At 34.3% G+C, this 13,906-nt stretch overlaps 1 protein-coding gene and 1 long non-coding RNA gene across 3 annotated transcripts in view; one reads left to right on the forward strand and one right to left on the reverse strand.

Annotated features, from left to right (window-relative positions):
- Window positions 1–13,906, reverse strand: part of LOC121415358 (high affinity cAMP-specific and IBMX-insensitive 3',5'-cyclic phosphodiesterase 8B-like) — an 84,488-nt gene that overhangs the window by 19,089 nt on the left and 51,493 nt on the right. The gene's annotated exons all lie outside the window — the stretch shown is intronic.
- On the forward strand, window positions 6,738–8,266 carry LOC121415359. The gene is made up of 2 exons (XR_005970002.1): window positions 6,738–7,144; window positions 8,092–8,266. It is a non-coding gene; the product is annotated as an uncharacterized LOC121415359 (long non-coding RNA).

Below are 13,906 nucleotides of genomic sequence, written 5' to 3' on the forward strand. Positions count from 1 at the left end.
TTTTGGATATCTAATCACTAAATTTATAAGATAAGTGCTTGAATGCCCATTTTTTTTTAAATTTAAAACAAGCATCGCCGAGAGAGGGCGCTATATATCCAAGATTTGAATATTTGAAATTTTCTCAGAGAAGTGCAATTGAAAAAATATCTAACGGTCTCTACGCTTCAGTAAGACTGTCATATTAGATGATATTCGATTATCAATCACATTATTGACCCTTTAACAAAGCTATACACAGGCTTTAGGCCCCCATGGACCGATTCTCACCAAATTTTGGAAGTGGGGGTATTTCATCATGCTCCACCAGAATATTGTATAAAAATGCTGGAATGCAAAAAAAAAGGTTTTCTGTGACATCATCACTTCGGTACTCTAGAAAGACACATGTAGCATCAGAGTATTGAAAGATGCAAGCAAAACACACAAGAAAAAAGAGTTGATATATCAATATGTACATTTAAAATCAAGTAATATTTTATGTATTGAGCAGGAAAAAAAGTAGTTATCTTTTAGAAATTAGAAAGAGGATTGTTAAGTTAATTGGCAGAAGAATACAAATAATTTAACCCTAGTTCTCCTGGGGGGGGACATAATGGCCCCCCCCTCGACAATTTTCGCGATATATCTGCTGCGCAAAATTTTTTGACCTCGCTGCTGACTTTTTAGTTTCAAGTCTCGCGCAAATTTTGAAACCATAGAACGCCCGGGTACGCGGTTACGACATTACGCAACATTATGTAAATGCATGTCAGACCAAAAATTGCTCATAAACGTGATTTCATGTACAAATCCAATGCAAATTGTGTATTTAGCCAAAATTCATAAATGTATCATAATTTCTACTTTTACTGATTAAACTTAATTAATTTTGCCTTGTTTATGATCAGAATTAGAACGATTTCCATCGAAAAAACAATGAAAAAACAAAAAGTCAAAAAAACAAAAAATACATAAGAAATTTTAAAAACAATAAAATACATAAGAAACCAGAATTTCATTCAGAATTGTTAGGAATGCTACAAAGAATATATTCACAAAAATAGCATTCTAGGAGCTTTATTTAGTGAATCAGAGCAAAAAGTATGATTTCATGAATAAATTAGCATAATCAATTCATATAAAATAAAAATATATGAATTTAGTTAAATTTACCAATGCAACTGCATAGATTACGTCATTCTCTACCATCATGCAAATTTTCGTTGTGATCGCGCAATCCACAGCCGAGATCTTAAGAGGGGGCCATAATGGCCCCCCGGAATGACACGAATCAAAATACCCTGGGAGATTTAGGATTAAAACACTTTGTAGAATTATGGGCATCAATGCATGAAATTACATGGCAACTCCACTATCAAGAGTGGCTTCCAAAAAAAACATAGATCATTAGCCAATCAATATCAAGATACCATAATAGATATAATGATGAAGCTGGTTTCATGAAAGGCACCCCTTATTATTCTATTTCATGCAATTGAAATTTGCATAGTCAAAACACATTGAGAAACATCATTTGATGAAATCATTGAAAAGTCTGTTTCATTTACAATCTTATCAGCATTGATGTCTACTGCATAATGACAAAATAATTGACATTGTCTCCCATATGAACATAGATCAAGTTTAAATCTATCAAATGTTGTGCAATCAAATATTGCATTACTGCTATTGGCAATAGGAACTCATCTCTTCATAAGGAATATTACTGAGACTCCAACTCTCCCGCTTGAAATACAAAAATACCCCTAACATGGCCAAAGTTCATTGACCCTAAACGACCTTTGACCTTGGCCATGTGACTTGAAACTTAAAACAGGATGTTCAGTGATACCTGATTACCATTATGACCAAGTTTTATGAACTAAGTTATGATGACATTTCATAAACTTAACCTTAGGTTAAGATTTGATTTTGACGCCGCCGCTGTCAGAAAAGCAGGGTCTATAGTCTCACTCTGCTATGCAGGGGAGACAAACATTAATTTCAATATTTTTATTTACTTTTTATTTCAAATTATCTATTACATTTTATTCATCCACGGATATATGTCATCATTGCTTTGTTAAGCTTTTATAAAAGAGACAAATTAGTGTTAGACAGGTTAGTCCCATGCTGTTTTAACATGAAAGAAGGAAAGTAATATTCATACTAAAAGCGAGGTTACTTGTATCTCTACACAATCAAGAAGCCCAAGCAAAACAACTGATCTATTAAACTCTGTCTACTGCACAAAAAGTTAGCATGCAATAATGGGTACAGCTTTGAGCACACTCTGTTAATCTACCTCTTTGAGTGAGGTCATGCTGGCATTGCGACCCTGTGTTGCCATGGTGGTGGATGATGACGAATGGATCCAAGTGAGGCAGTGCATGATGGGGTTCAAGTGATTGTTTGGGGTTGGGGGTGGGGTTGGATGAATTAAAAAATTGAGGTGAGGTATAAGCATAAGCAGTGGAACTAATGAACTTCAAAATAACAACATTAACACAAATCACGTTATTTTCCCCCCAGAAAATCACATAGATCGGGCACTAATTTCGCACACATCTGTTTATACAGAAAAGGGATTTTTAAAATATATGATCTCTCATAATGAAAAATTTGAACCAGGTATAATGCTGAACTTACACAATACATTATGATATATTTTTCTTCATGTGAAATGAACATTTAAAGAAGAATAAGAATACTTTTATAACAATCATTATATATCTACATGTACAGAAAGAGTTGCAATCAATCGCAACTCTAAAAATCATGCGCAAGTCCCAAATGCGCGTTGTTGATTGGTCGAAAATCAAATTGCGCATGATTTTTAGAGTTGCGATTGATTGCAACTCTTTCTGCAACGGGCCCCTGATCACATGGAAATAATCTGCATATCGTAGAGCCATAATAAAAGCAAACATATTTCTGGTAAAGGTAAACATCTAAGAGGGATGGGGAAATCATTATATCTGAAGCACTGTGTGCAATTTACACTTGAAATATCAATTTCGGTGAAATGTAAGGTACATGTAAATAAACTCAATGGCTTTCACTGAATGAGCTTAAAGATGATTTGCAGTGATACACAGAAAATGAAAATGCAGTATTCAGTCAATTCTGGAATCCACCAAAGTTTTTATCTTTTTGAAATTAAATGATTTCCCACAAAATCAATTATTCCATTGCACTTGGCCCAGGTCATTTGGGTAATTCCATTTAAATTATTGTGGTATTCCAGTGCCGTACCTGGATACATATAATACTATTATTAAGGTTACACAAATATCATTGAGTTTAATCATAGGGTCCATGGTTTAATGTGTTATCCTTGCCTTGTAAGTGAAACAGAATTTATGATTTCCTGAAACAGAAGAGGCATTTTCCCCCTTTTGATATTGACATATGGAAAGAAGCTCCCTTAAAATTATTATGCAAAAACTTCACTGCATACTATTTAAAGACTAATTGCACTGAAGTGAAGTCATATAAAAAAGGATTTCATAAAAGGTCATTCTATTTTCAACAGAGTCAATTTTTAGCTAAAAATGCAATACATGTAGGAAGCTATAGGGATAATAATAATTATCTATTTCAACTGACTAAAGGTTCCTATTAATCAAGACTTATCTACATTGTATGTGAGACTCCATTCCATGTATTATATCAACTATATGAAACATTGCTGACATATACATTACTTTCAATTCAAAATCATATCTTTTAATGCACTGCAGACATATTTAGTGCAGTTGTATAAATAAACTGTGTTAGGTATGAATCCACTTGTTCATCCATCTGACTTGAGGTTTCAAGCTCGGACAAGGTATGGGAACCGAGCATTTAGTGTTGTTGCTCCAAAGCTTTGGAATGGCCTTCCCATAGAATTGAGGGATGCCCCGTCATTCGAATCATTCAAAGCTTTTCTCAAAACTTACCTCTACAATTCTTCCTTAAAGTTTTTAAGTTTTAAGTTAATCTTGTCAATATCAAACGATTATTCCTTGATTTCTTGTTTATGTTTAGCTATTGCCTGTTTTATTGTTCGAACATAATGCATATGTCATGGTATTTCTGATAATTCATTTGTTTAAACTGATTGTACTCGAACTATTTAATTAATAAACGTCATAGTTTTTATTATTTTCATTATTTGTTCATGTACTTCCCAACTTGAGTAGGCAGTTTTCTTAGCTAATTTGTAATTTGTTATATTAAAATACTTTACACTGTACATTTCCTTTCTTGTATGTTAACTGTCCAATGTTATTGATGTATGCTATTTAATTGTTTTGTAAAGCGCTTAGAAACATCACATATTAAGCGCTATATAAATACAATGTATTATTATTATTATTAACAAATTTTCAATACACAAAATGAACATAAAATGTGATATACATGTTGCCATGAATTCATAAAATATTGTCAATTTTCCTTGAAACTTTTCAGGTATATATAAATGGCACAAAAATTGTTCATGATCAGCAGTCTATACTCTAAAGAAACTAGAAAATAAAAATCTGAAGTTCCGGTAGAGTTATTATACATATTGATACTTATAGCCCACACACTTTGTATACCTCATGGACACATTTTTTTTTTAATATAGAGCATGAAATTACAACATCCTAACTATAAAAAAAATAATTTTGTAAGACAAGCCAAAAGAGCATCCTTGATCTCAAAGCACAGCAACACCATGGATGCCAATGAAATTGTCAAGGCAATGATTTTTGTCTTGATCAGTCTTTATTTGCTGTAGCATACACTCCACATGGATAGATGGTATGTCATTAGACATACCCTAGTAGTTTTTTGCTGCGAGAAAATATATTTTCCCCCTATTTTCTCTCTATTTTTTGACTATTTTTAGTAATAGGGGACTATTTTTTTACTATTTTTACAAATGAAATAGAAAAAAAATAGTTTATTTTTTTCCTATTTTTTACTCGCCGACTATTTTTATACTATTTTTACAGGTGAAATAGAAAAAAAATAGGCTATTTTATTTCTACTTTTATCGCGCATGCTATTTTGGGGCTATTTTTAGAGGTGAAATAGAAAAAAAATAGGCTATTTTATATCTATTTTAAAGGCGCATGCTATTTTTTTCTATTTTTACAGGTGAAATATAATAAAATAGTCTATTTTATGTCTGTTTTTAAGGCACATGTTATTTTTCTGCTATTTTTACAGGTGAAATAGAAAAAAATATGCTATTTTATTTCTATTTTTAACGCGCATGCTATTTTTTTGCTATTTTAACAAGTGATATAGAAAAAAAACATGATGAATTAGTTCTATTTTTAACGCGCAGACTATTTTTTTGCTATTTTTTCAACTTCGCCACGTTGGCAAGGCTATTTTCTATCTATTTTATTCTAGTCAAACAACTTTGTATCTAGTTTTAAGCTATTTTTCTGACTTCGTGTCAAAAGGGCCTGGCTATTTTTTACCTGATTTATTATTTTTGATCTATTTTTCATACTTCCTGTCATTATGGCAGACTATTTTACATCTATTTTTTTATATTAAAAATTTCCATTTATTTTTCAACTATTTTTTTACTTGCCATATGATGCCAGGCTATTTTGTATCTATTTTTTCAAATGGTAAGAACTATATTTTTGTAATTATTTTTCTTGATTGATGTCAGGTGATTTTTTTACTATATAATTTTTTTTAGGAACTTTGTATCCAACTTCAATATTATCGTAATTTTTCTAACTTTAATGCAAGGCTATTTTTTTCATTTCTTTTCGAAAATTTGTAAGAAGTTTGTACCTATTTCCAATCTATTTTCCTTGCTTAAATTAAGTGTCACAATGTCAGGGTATTTTTTATTACCTATATTTTTCAACAAGTGGAATGCCTCTGGCCGTCTCACCTGCATCACGCAGTTCAATATAGCAGCAGTGCTGACTTTGAAAACTAATCTAACTCACACAAGATGTTCAGTGATGGTTACTCTTATGTCCACTTTTTATGAACTAGACCAATAAACTTGATATGATGGTTATTCAACAAAAAACCCCAACATGGCCAAAGTTCATTGACCTTACATGACCTTTGACCTTGATCATGTGACCTGAAACTCGCACAGGATGTTCAGTGATACTTAATTACTCTTATGTCCAAGTTTCATAAATCAGATTCATAAACTTTCAGAGTTATGATGGTAATTCAACAGATACACCCAATTCGGCCAAAGTTCATTGACCTTTGACCTTGGTCATGTGACCTGAAATGTCCACAGGATGTTCAGTGATACTTGATTACTCTAATGTCCAAGTTTAATGAAATAGACCAATAAACTTTCAAAGTTATTAAGGTAATTCAACAGATACCCCCAATTCGGCCAAAGTTCATTGACCCTAAATGACCTTTGACCTTAATCATGAGACCTGAAACTTGCACAAAATGTTCAGTGATGCTTGATTACTATTATGTTCAAGTTTCATGAATCATATCCATTAACTTTCAAAGTTATGATGGGAATTCAACAGGTACCCCCAATTCGAATCGGCAAAAGTTCATTGACCCTAAATGACCTTTGACCTTGATCATGTGACATAAAACTCATGCAGAATGTTCAGTGATACTTGATTAAACTTATGTCCAAGTTTCATGAACTAGGTCTATATATTTTCTAAGTTATGATGACATTTCAAAAACTTAACCTCAGGTTAAGATTTTGATGTTGATTCCTCCAACATGGTCTAAGTTCATTGACCCTAAATGTCATGGCAACATATTTTTTTGGAATAATTTGCTAAATGAATATGTTAAATTGCAGCATGCATTTACTTGTTTAATATATATGTAATTAATCCTTTGAATAATATGTTCAGCTAATATTTTTTAAAATCTTGGCACATAAAAAATAATAAGAAATCTCTCGAAATTCGTATCATTGCAAATATTTAGAAGCTTCGCTCTACTCAAGTAAAACTTAACGTTATCGTAGCTTTCACAGTTATATTTGTTTTTAGGCGACTGGTAAAAGAAACTACAAGCATACAATTGTGCAATTGCCGAGATCACATTTTTTGGTACCACAGCGGCAGTTTTGCCAAGAAAGTCCAGTTAGCAGATTGCTTATTATGACTCCAAAACTTTATTAATTTCAACGGGATTCATCCCACACCTGAAGGTATGTTTTTTGAGTATTTACTTAAAGTTCTAGGACAAAATATATGATAAATGGTTATTTTATTAGGTTTTTTATGACACGTATCAGGTTACAACAATCCGTTTATTTCAATGTAAAATGTATCGTACGTTGATATTGTAAAGTTAGAGCCGTAGAGGTTCACGCAGTGGACATTGAAAGTGAAAGTGATTTGTTTCAAACTTTTGGGCTGAAAAGAGTAGTGATGAAAGCCAAAGATTATTATTAACTTGAGCTAAATATTTGAAGGTTCAAACATTTAGAAATAAGTTTATATGCATTATTTACTGGAAAAAGGGAACTATATTTTTGGTTGAGCTTCCATAGTGAAAGCTTTACGCACAATGTCCACCGCGGAGTGATATTCTTCCTTGAAATTTAGTGTGATACGCCTCCGTATAGACTTCAATTCTAGGCGCTTTATACAAATTTGTTATGGATGCAATTATGCATTATTTAAACACATACATTTAGATTTGGCTAAAAGAAATAGAAAAGAAGCAAATTGATCATTTCTTTTATCTCAACAGTTTATCAGCCAAACCATATTGTTTTAAAGATGCATCTTTAGCATGTAAACAAATGCAAGTTTTAAATATACTAAATTTGCAGTTTGGAAGTAGGTGGAGTATTGTTAGAAATACATTTAAAAGTGGTATAAGAGAAATTGAGTATTAACATAATTTCATTGTATTCACTCTATTTGGATTCATTGTATTCACTCTTTTTGGAGAAGCTTAAAGAGATAAATATGAAATGTTCACAACAATAAGAATGAAAATGGAACTTATTGTTATTTACAACAAAGTAAATGGATTTATTGAGCATACATGCTTACACAGTTAATACTCCACAAGAGTAACTCAGTGTAACACTTCACAGGAGCATTTTTCTTATGAATGCTTTCTTGTTTTGTTTACTTGTTACAGGGTTAATCAACTCAGTTGTTGAATGGTGCTTGAAAGTGAAACTACAAGAGATTAAAGAAGGCAACATGAATCTCATTATACGCCTGTTCTATATAAGGTCTCTTCATTGCAACAACGAGAATTTGAGATGTGGAAGTATGGTGATTGAGTGACTGAGTCCATAACACTTAATGACCTTTGACCTTGGTCATGTGACATGAAACTCTAATAGGATGTTCAGTAATACTTGATTAACCTTATGGCCAAGTTTCATGAACTAGGTCCATACTTTCTAAGTTATGATGTCATTTCAAAAACTTAACCTCAGGTTAAGATTTTATGTTGACGCCGCCGCCACCGCCGCCGCCGTCGGAAAAGCGGCGCCTATAGTCTCACCCTGCTATGCAGGTGAGACAAAAATTGTAGATCGTATATCCACTTTCAAACTATTTTCCTTACTTGAAGAGTCACAATGTCGGTCAGTTTTTTTTAACCAGTAATATTTTTCAATGTTTGTAATATTATCTCTTTCAGACTATTTTTTTTCTTACTGGTGTAGACAAATAATAAAGTGAAAAAGTATTGGTCATTACTTTAAAAAATGAAATCACTGTTTGCTTGTCTGAATTTCTCACCCACCGCCTATCAAAATTCCCTACCTCCGCGGCTCTACCTTCATCTAAGTTTTTAATATTTTCTTTACTCTAATTATTCATGTGAAAATTATAAAGGGTGAAGGGACTTAAAAGGGGGGGGGGCTCGCCGCGGCCGCGCGGAACTTTTAAGCACCTTAATGATTGCTGCATGCGCCAGACCAGTAAATAAAAAACAAAATAAATAATATATAAATAGATAAATCAATAGAAAATAGGTAAGCAATGAATTCCAATGACCGGAGTTAGAAATGAATATTCATTATGAATGACGTATTCTGTAGCGCGCGTAATTTGAAAGCGTTGTACGCGTTACCTAGAGAGACGTGATTATGTGGTGCCAAAGAGAACTCGTTTTTTGGAGAACGGTGTAGAGAACTTATGTTGGTTACCACAATTATTTTAATTTCAGTCTTCTCGATCTCGGTAGGCCCGGGGGGGGGCACTCAAATTATTTTTTGATGGGGTGTGCCTCACGAAACTCTGAAATGGGGGTCTAAGGAACTGACTAAAAGGGTAAAATACGGGGTCTTTTCATTTTTTTATCTCTATTTTTAATTAAGAAAAAAATGATTTAAAGAATCAAATTGAAATAAGAGCCAAGTAGTATGAATAATAGGTGTAATGAAAACTGTCAGTGTAAGAAAATTAAGCATTTGCCCCAAAGAAAAAGAGATTTTAAAATAAGCCAAACATTGCCACCCTTATTTTGCCACACATGGAGATTAACCGAGAACAAGGTTATATTATAACCTTGTTCATTGAATGAGTGGGTATACCCTTGAGCTGAGGGTCAAGTTTGAGAGATAGGCCTAAATAGCAGCTAGACCTACTTAGTAGGCTACTGAGCCAGAACTAGTCTTAGCCTTAGGTATCGGAGCCTGAGCTGAGACTTGCATGGTACCACTAGACTTCAAGTTGATCAGGTGCACTGGCTATAGGAAGGGAGGGGGATGGGGGCTGTTACCACAAATATTTTGAAGCCCGGATGGCTTGGGGGTGGAGGGGAGGGGGCTCCACCCCTAGGTTTTTATATAGGCTAATCCCATATAAAAGTGATGTATTCGACCCTAGTTAGGCGCTCACGGTGCCCCCTCCCCCAGGGTTCAATGACCCATAACAAGCTGTGGACCCATAGGCCCTATTATATAACCCCACAACACAGTAAACCTAAAGCTTCGTTGGGCTTATCCCCATCGACCCAATGGAGCCTCAAGGCTCCCTTATGCTGTAAAAACCCAGCTATCTAGCATGTGGGGAGGGGGGTGGGCTCCCTCTAACTCCATGCACCGCCAGGCTTTCATATAGGCATACCCCACAAAAAAGTAAATGCAGTAAAACCTTATTTTTTGGGGGGAGGGGGATCAGGGCTTTACCACTGGACCCACTAGTCAATGCCAATGGGTATTTAAAAAAAGGATTTTACCCCCGGCAATGGCCTCTCTTTCAAAGAGTGTAGAAGCCCTCTGGCAAATCCTTGACTCCAACTGGTGCAAGTTTTGCCCCTGGACCACCGGCCGTGGGGGGGGGGGGTGAGCCGTTTGCTTCGCTTACTTTGCAAATTTGTACCCCACCTAATGTTAAAAATCTTCCTAAGCCTGTGGATGTGCAGTGTAGTGGCCTGGGGAAGGGAGGTAACAGGGTTAACGGGTAACCACACGCGTTACCTGAGACCTGGACAGGGGGGGGCACTTCCATTCACGAGTGGATACCATGCGCGACCATGGGGGTCTCGAAAAGCACCCTAAACACGTATATTTCCATTTTCTGAAAATACACCCCTTAACAAGTATTGCCGTGTGAAAGCCTACCCTTAACAAGTATTGGAAACAAAACAATACTCTTATCGGTAATATTCCCTGAAATGAACCCCTAAACAAGTACAGCGGAATGTTTTATTGTTACGGGTCCTTCGGTCGTCGGCTTTACCTTATTTGATTTAGTACGACCCCACCTTCTACACCTCGAACAAATCGGACTCTAAACACGAAGTTTTGGGGCAAAAAGGACATCTTGTCCCAGCTTTACATCAAATTTTGGCAATTCTAAATGGACTTGTGCAGCCATCACTGGCATCGATAAGGCTAAAGTACTGGTAACCTAATACCGTAGTTAGTACGTCTCTACAACGCTATTGCACGTACGTACGTCACGTCGCTCTAGTTAGCTACAACGCTATCAAATTACGCGCGCTACAGAATACGTCATTCATAATGAATATTCATTTCTAACTCCGGGCATTGGAATTCATTGCTTACCTAAAATTTATTCTTTGGATGAAGCAGCTAGAGATATACGCATGCGCACTTCGCGATTTCGTACCGCCATAAAATTTTTGAAAAAGATCGCCGTTACTACGTCTATGAGAAGCTGAAGATGGCCGTCAAGGATTCACTAACTAACAGAATACGGGTCAGATTCGGACAACAAATTTTGCAGACATACGCAGTAGGCTAAATAGTAAGTCAAATAAATATTTTATATGATTTTCTTCTTGTAGTTTGTTAAATCGATCGATGGCATTCTTATTTCTTCGTACTGCCTCTGCCGTCCGTGCCGGACTCCCAAATCCCCTTGTTCCTAACCCGCTCACCGGCCGTGCGCCGCGCCAGCGGCCCGTGGACTGCAGGCTATGCCTGGCGTCGGGGCTGAGGCGAGCACTAATGCTAACTGACTTGCTTTCGCGGCACCTCGCACATAACGATCGAGTGATAATTTTAGCCATGCATATTAGTATGTTGTACGAAGATCTCTGAATATGAATGATTTTTTAATGCTGCTGCCTATATTTCATATAATTGTAGACTGGCTAGGCCTAGATTCTAGGCCCCCCCCTTTTTTTATAATATTCTGATGATAAAAAAATTGCTGAAAATGAAAACAAATTACCTGCCATGCCCAACATGATAATTCATGCATTGTGACTTGTATTGAAAAAATGACATGGAATTCAAAGTATAATTCAGATGAAACATGCACATTTATCTTATCTGAACTAAGCTGAATGAAATTTCCTGAATTTTTCCTGAAAATCGTAAGGACTTGAGATGGCTTTTTTATCTTTGAAATTAGACCTCTAGTTGGTTCTCTGAGTCTGACAATTTTTTTTAAAAATCTCGATGATTCTGATCTAAACGTTAGATTGTTCCCCGCCATGGTACAGTTGCCTATTCTCTGTAGTGTTTATTCTCCTTTTCATTGTTTTTTTTTCTTTTAAATCTTCAGATACATCGCATCTACCAGCAAAGGACAAGTGCCATGCTAGAAGTACAGAGAATGAAGGTACCATCACAGGCCAACTCTTTAGACGCAGTGATCGAGGGCCCCAGGATCTCAATTAAAACACACTTATTAGTTAAAAACCTATACTCCTCTATCACTCCTTCAAAAAACTGAATAGGTCTAGATTTATTGAATACAAAATAATAGATCAGGGTATGCTATCAGTTTTTACATATGTACAAACAAAAGGGGCCCAGGTGCGAAACAAAAAGGAATTGTACTAAGATTAAGATTAATATGGATTTACTGTAAAACCCTCCAGGTTATTGAAAGTATTTTACAAGTATGCCAAAAATTGAACCAAATATAAGTAATGATCTTGGAAAACCCAGGCCAGGGTTAGGGTACTCCAACTTATTTAGATTAAAGAAAAAAAAAGGTGCCTCCACCATATCTGCTGTGCAGCCTTTCACTTTACACAGGGCGGGGTGTTCTTTTTTTTCCGTTCCCTTTATCTGAATCTTTCTTCATAGATCTCTTTGGACCATTTTACATTGTAAAATAAATGTTTCTATAACCAGTTGTCTCACTTATTTGGTTGATGGGCCTGGTATTGATCCTTAAGGGTACTCTAAGATTGAAAGTTATGTGATTTGAACTTACATGTATTGAGTACATCAGATCCCCCCCCAAAAAAAAAAAAATGAAAATTTCATCATAATTGAATGAGGAATAACAAAGTTATGACAATTCAAAAAAAAATCCTTTATTGGTGAGACACTTTAGTGGTTATCCTCATGAATGTTCGTTTTTGTTGCATTGCATTATATTAAAATTTTATCCCCCGAGCTAGCTTGTAAAAATTCGACTGACTACCTTCTTACTGTGTAAGATAATCGTTGACACATAAGACAAGAATAATACACAGCTTGTTATGTCTCAAACATAGTTTGTAACAATTTTAATTCATTAAATTCCAATACAATACAAAATTTATAATCATTTTGTCACTCTTTGATATTTTTTTGAACAGATTTCAAAAGGCAGAGAGACTGATTTTCTAGGGCAAGTTTTGTCAATTCCTGTTGTATTGTTGTGCATGTGGCAATTAACAACAATGTTTCAATACAATGAGGCAATTTTCCTTGATTCTTCAATCCTACATGTATGTGCAAGGATAATTATTTCACTTTCCCCTGCACCTTGTTATAACAGGAGTGGACATTCATTGTAAAGATACTTAATTCAAGTAACAGCCAAGGGGGGGGGGATGTTACCAATTTTCTTAAGTGTGTGTGTGCAAGGAAAATAAAATATGTGATACAAAAAGTGTGAAAGATCAGGAACATATCCATATGATTTGAAACAAAAACAGAGGAAACATAGTTCTTCCTTGAAAATATATATATTTTAGGTAATATTTCTAAAATTATTAGAAAATAGCGAAAAAATACATTTTTAGATGATTGATATACGTAAACATATTTAAGAAATAGTAAATAGATGTGCAACTGGAAAATCTATTTTTTCAAACACACAAAAAATATATTTTTTTTCTACTTTTTCTTTGTTCCAAATTGAATAACCAAAAAATATATTTTTTTCCTATTCTTGTTCTATTTTCTTTCTATTTTCAAAGTATTTTTTTTCTAATTCCAGAAGAGAAAAATAGCTGAAAAATATATTTTTCACCTATTTTTATTGTAATTTCTTTGTAGTTTTAGAATATTTTTTCACTATTTTCTGTGAGGGGAAAAAATAGTATAAAAATATATTTTTTATATATTTTCCACACAGCCTCTATTTTTACTCTATTTTTTTCTTTGTTCCAATTTAAATAACAAAAAATATATTTTTTTCCTATTTTTCTCCTATTTTCTTCCTATTTTCAATGTATTTTTTTTCTAATTTCAGAAGAGAAAAATAGCTGTAAAATATATTTCTTTCCTATTTTTGTTGTA

This window comes from Lytechinus variegatus, chromosome 5, assembly GCF_018143015.1.
Source record: "Lytechinus variegatus isolate NC3 chromosome 5, Lvar_3.0, whole genome shotgun sequence".
Classification (NCBI taxonomy): Eukaryota; Metazoa; Echinodermata; class Echinoidea; order Temnopleuroida; family Toxopneustidae; genus Lytechinus; species Lytechinus variegatus.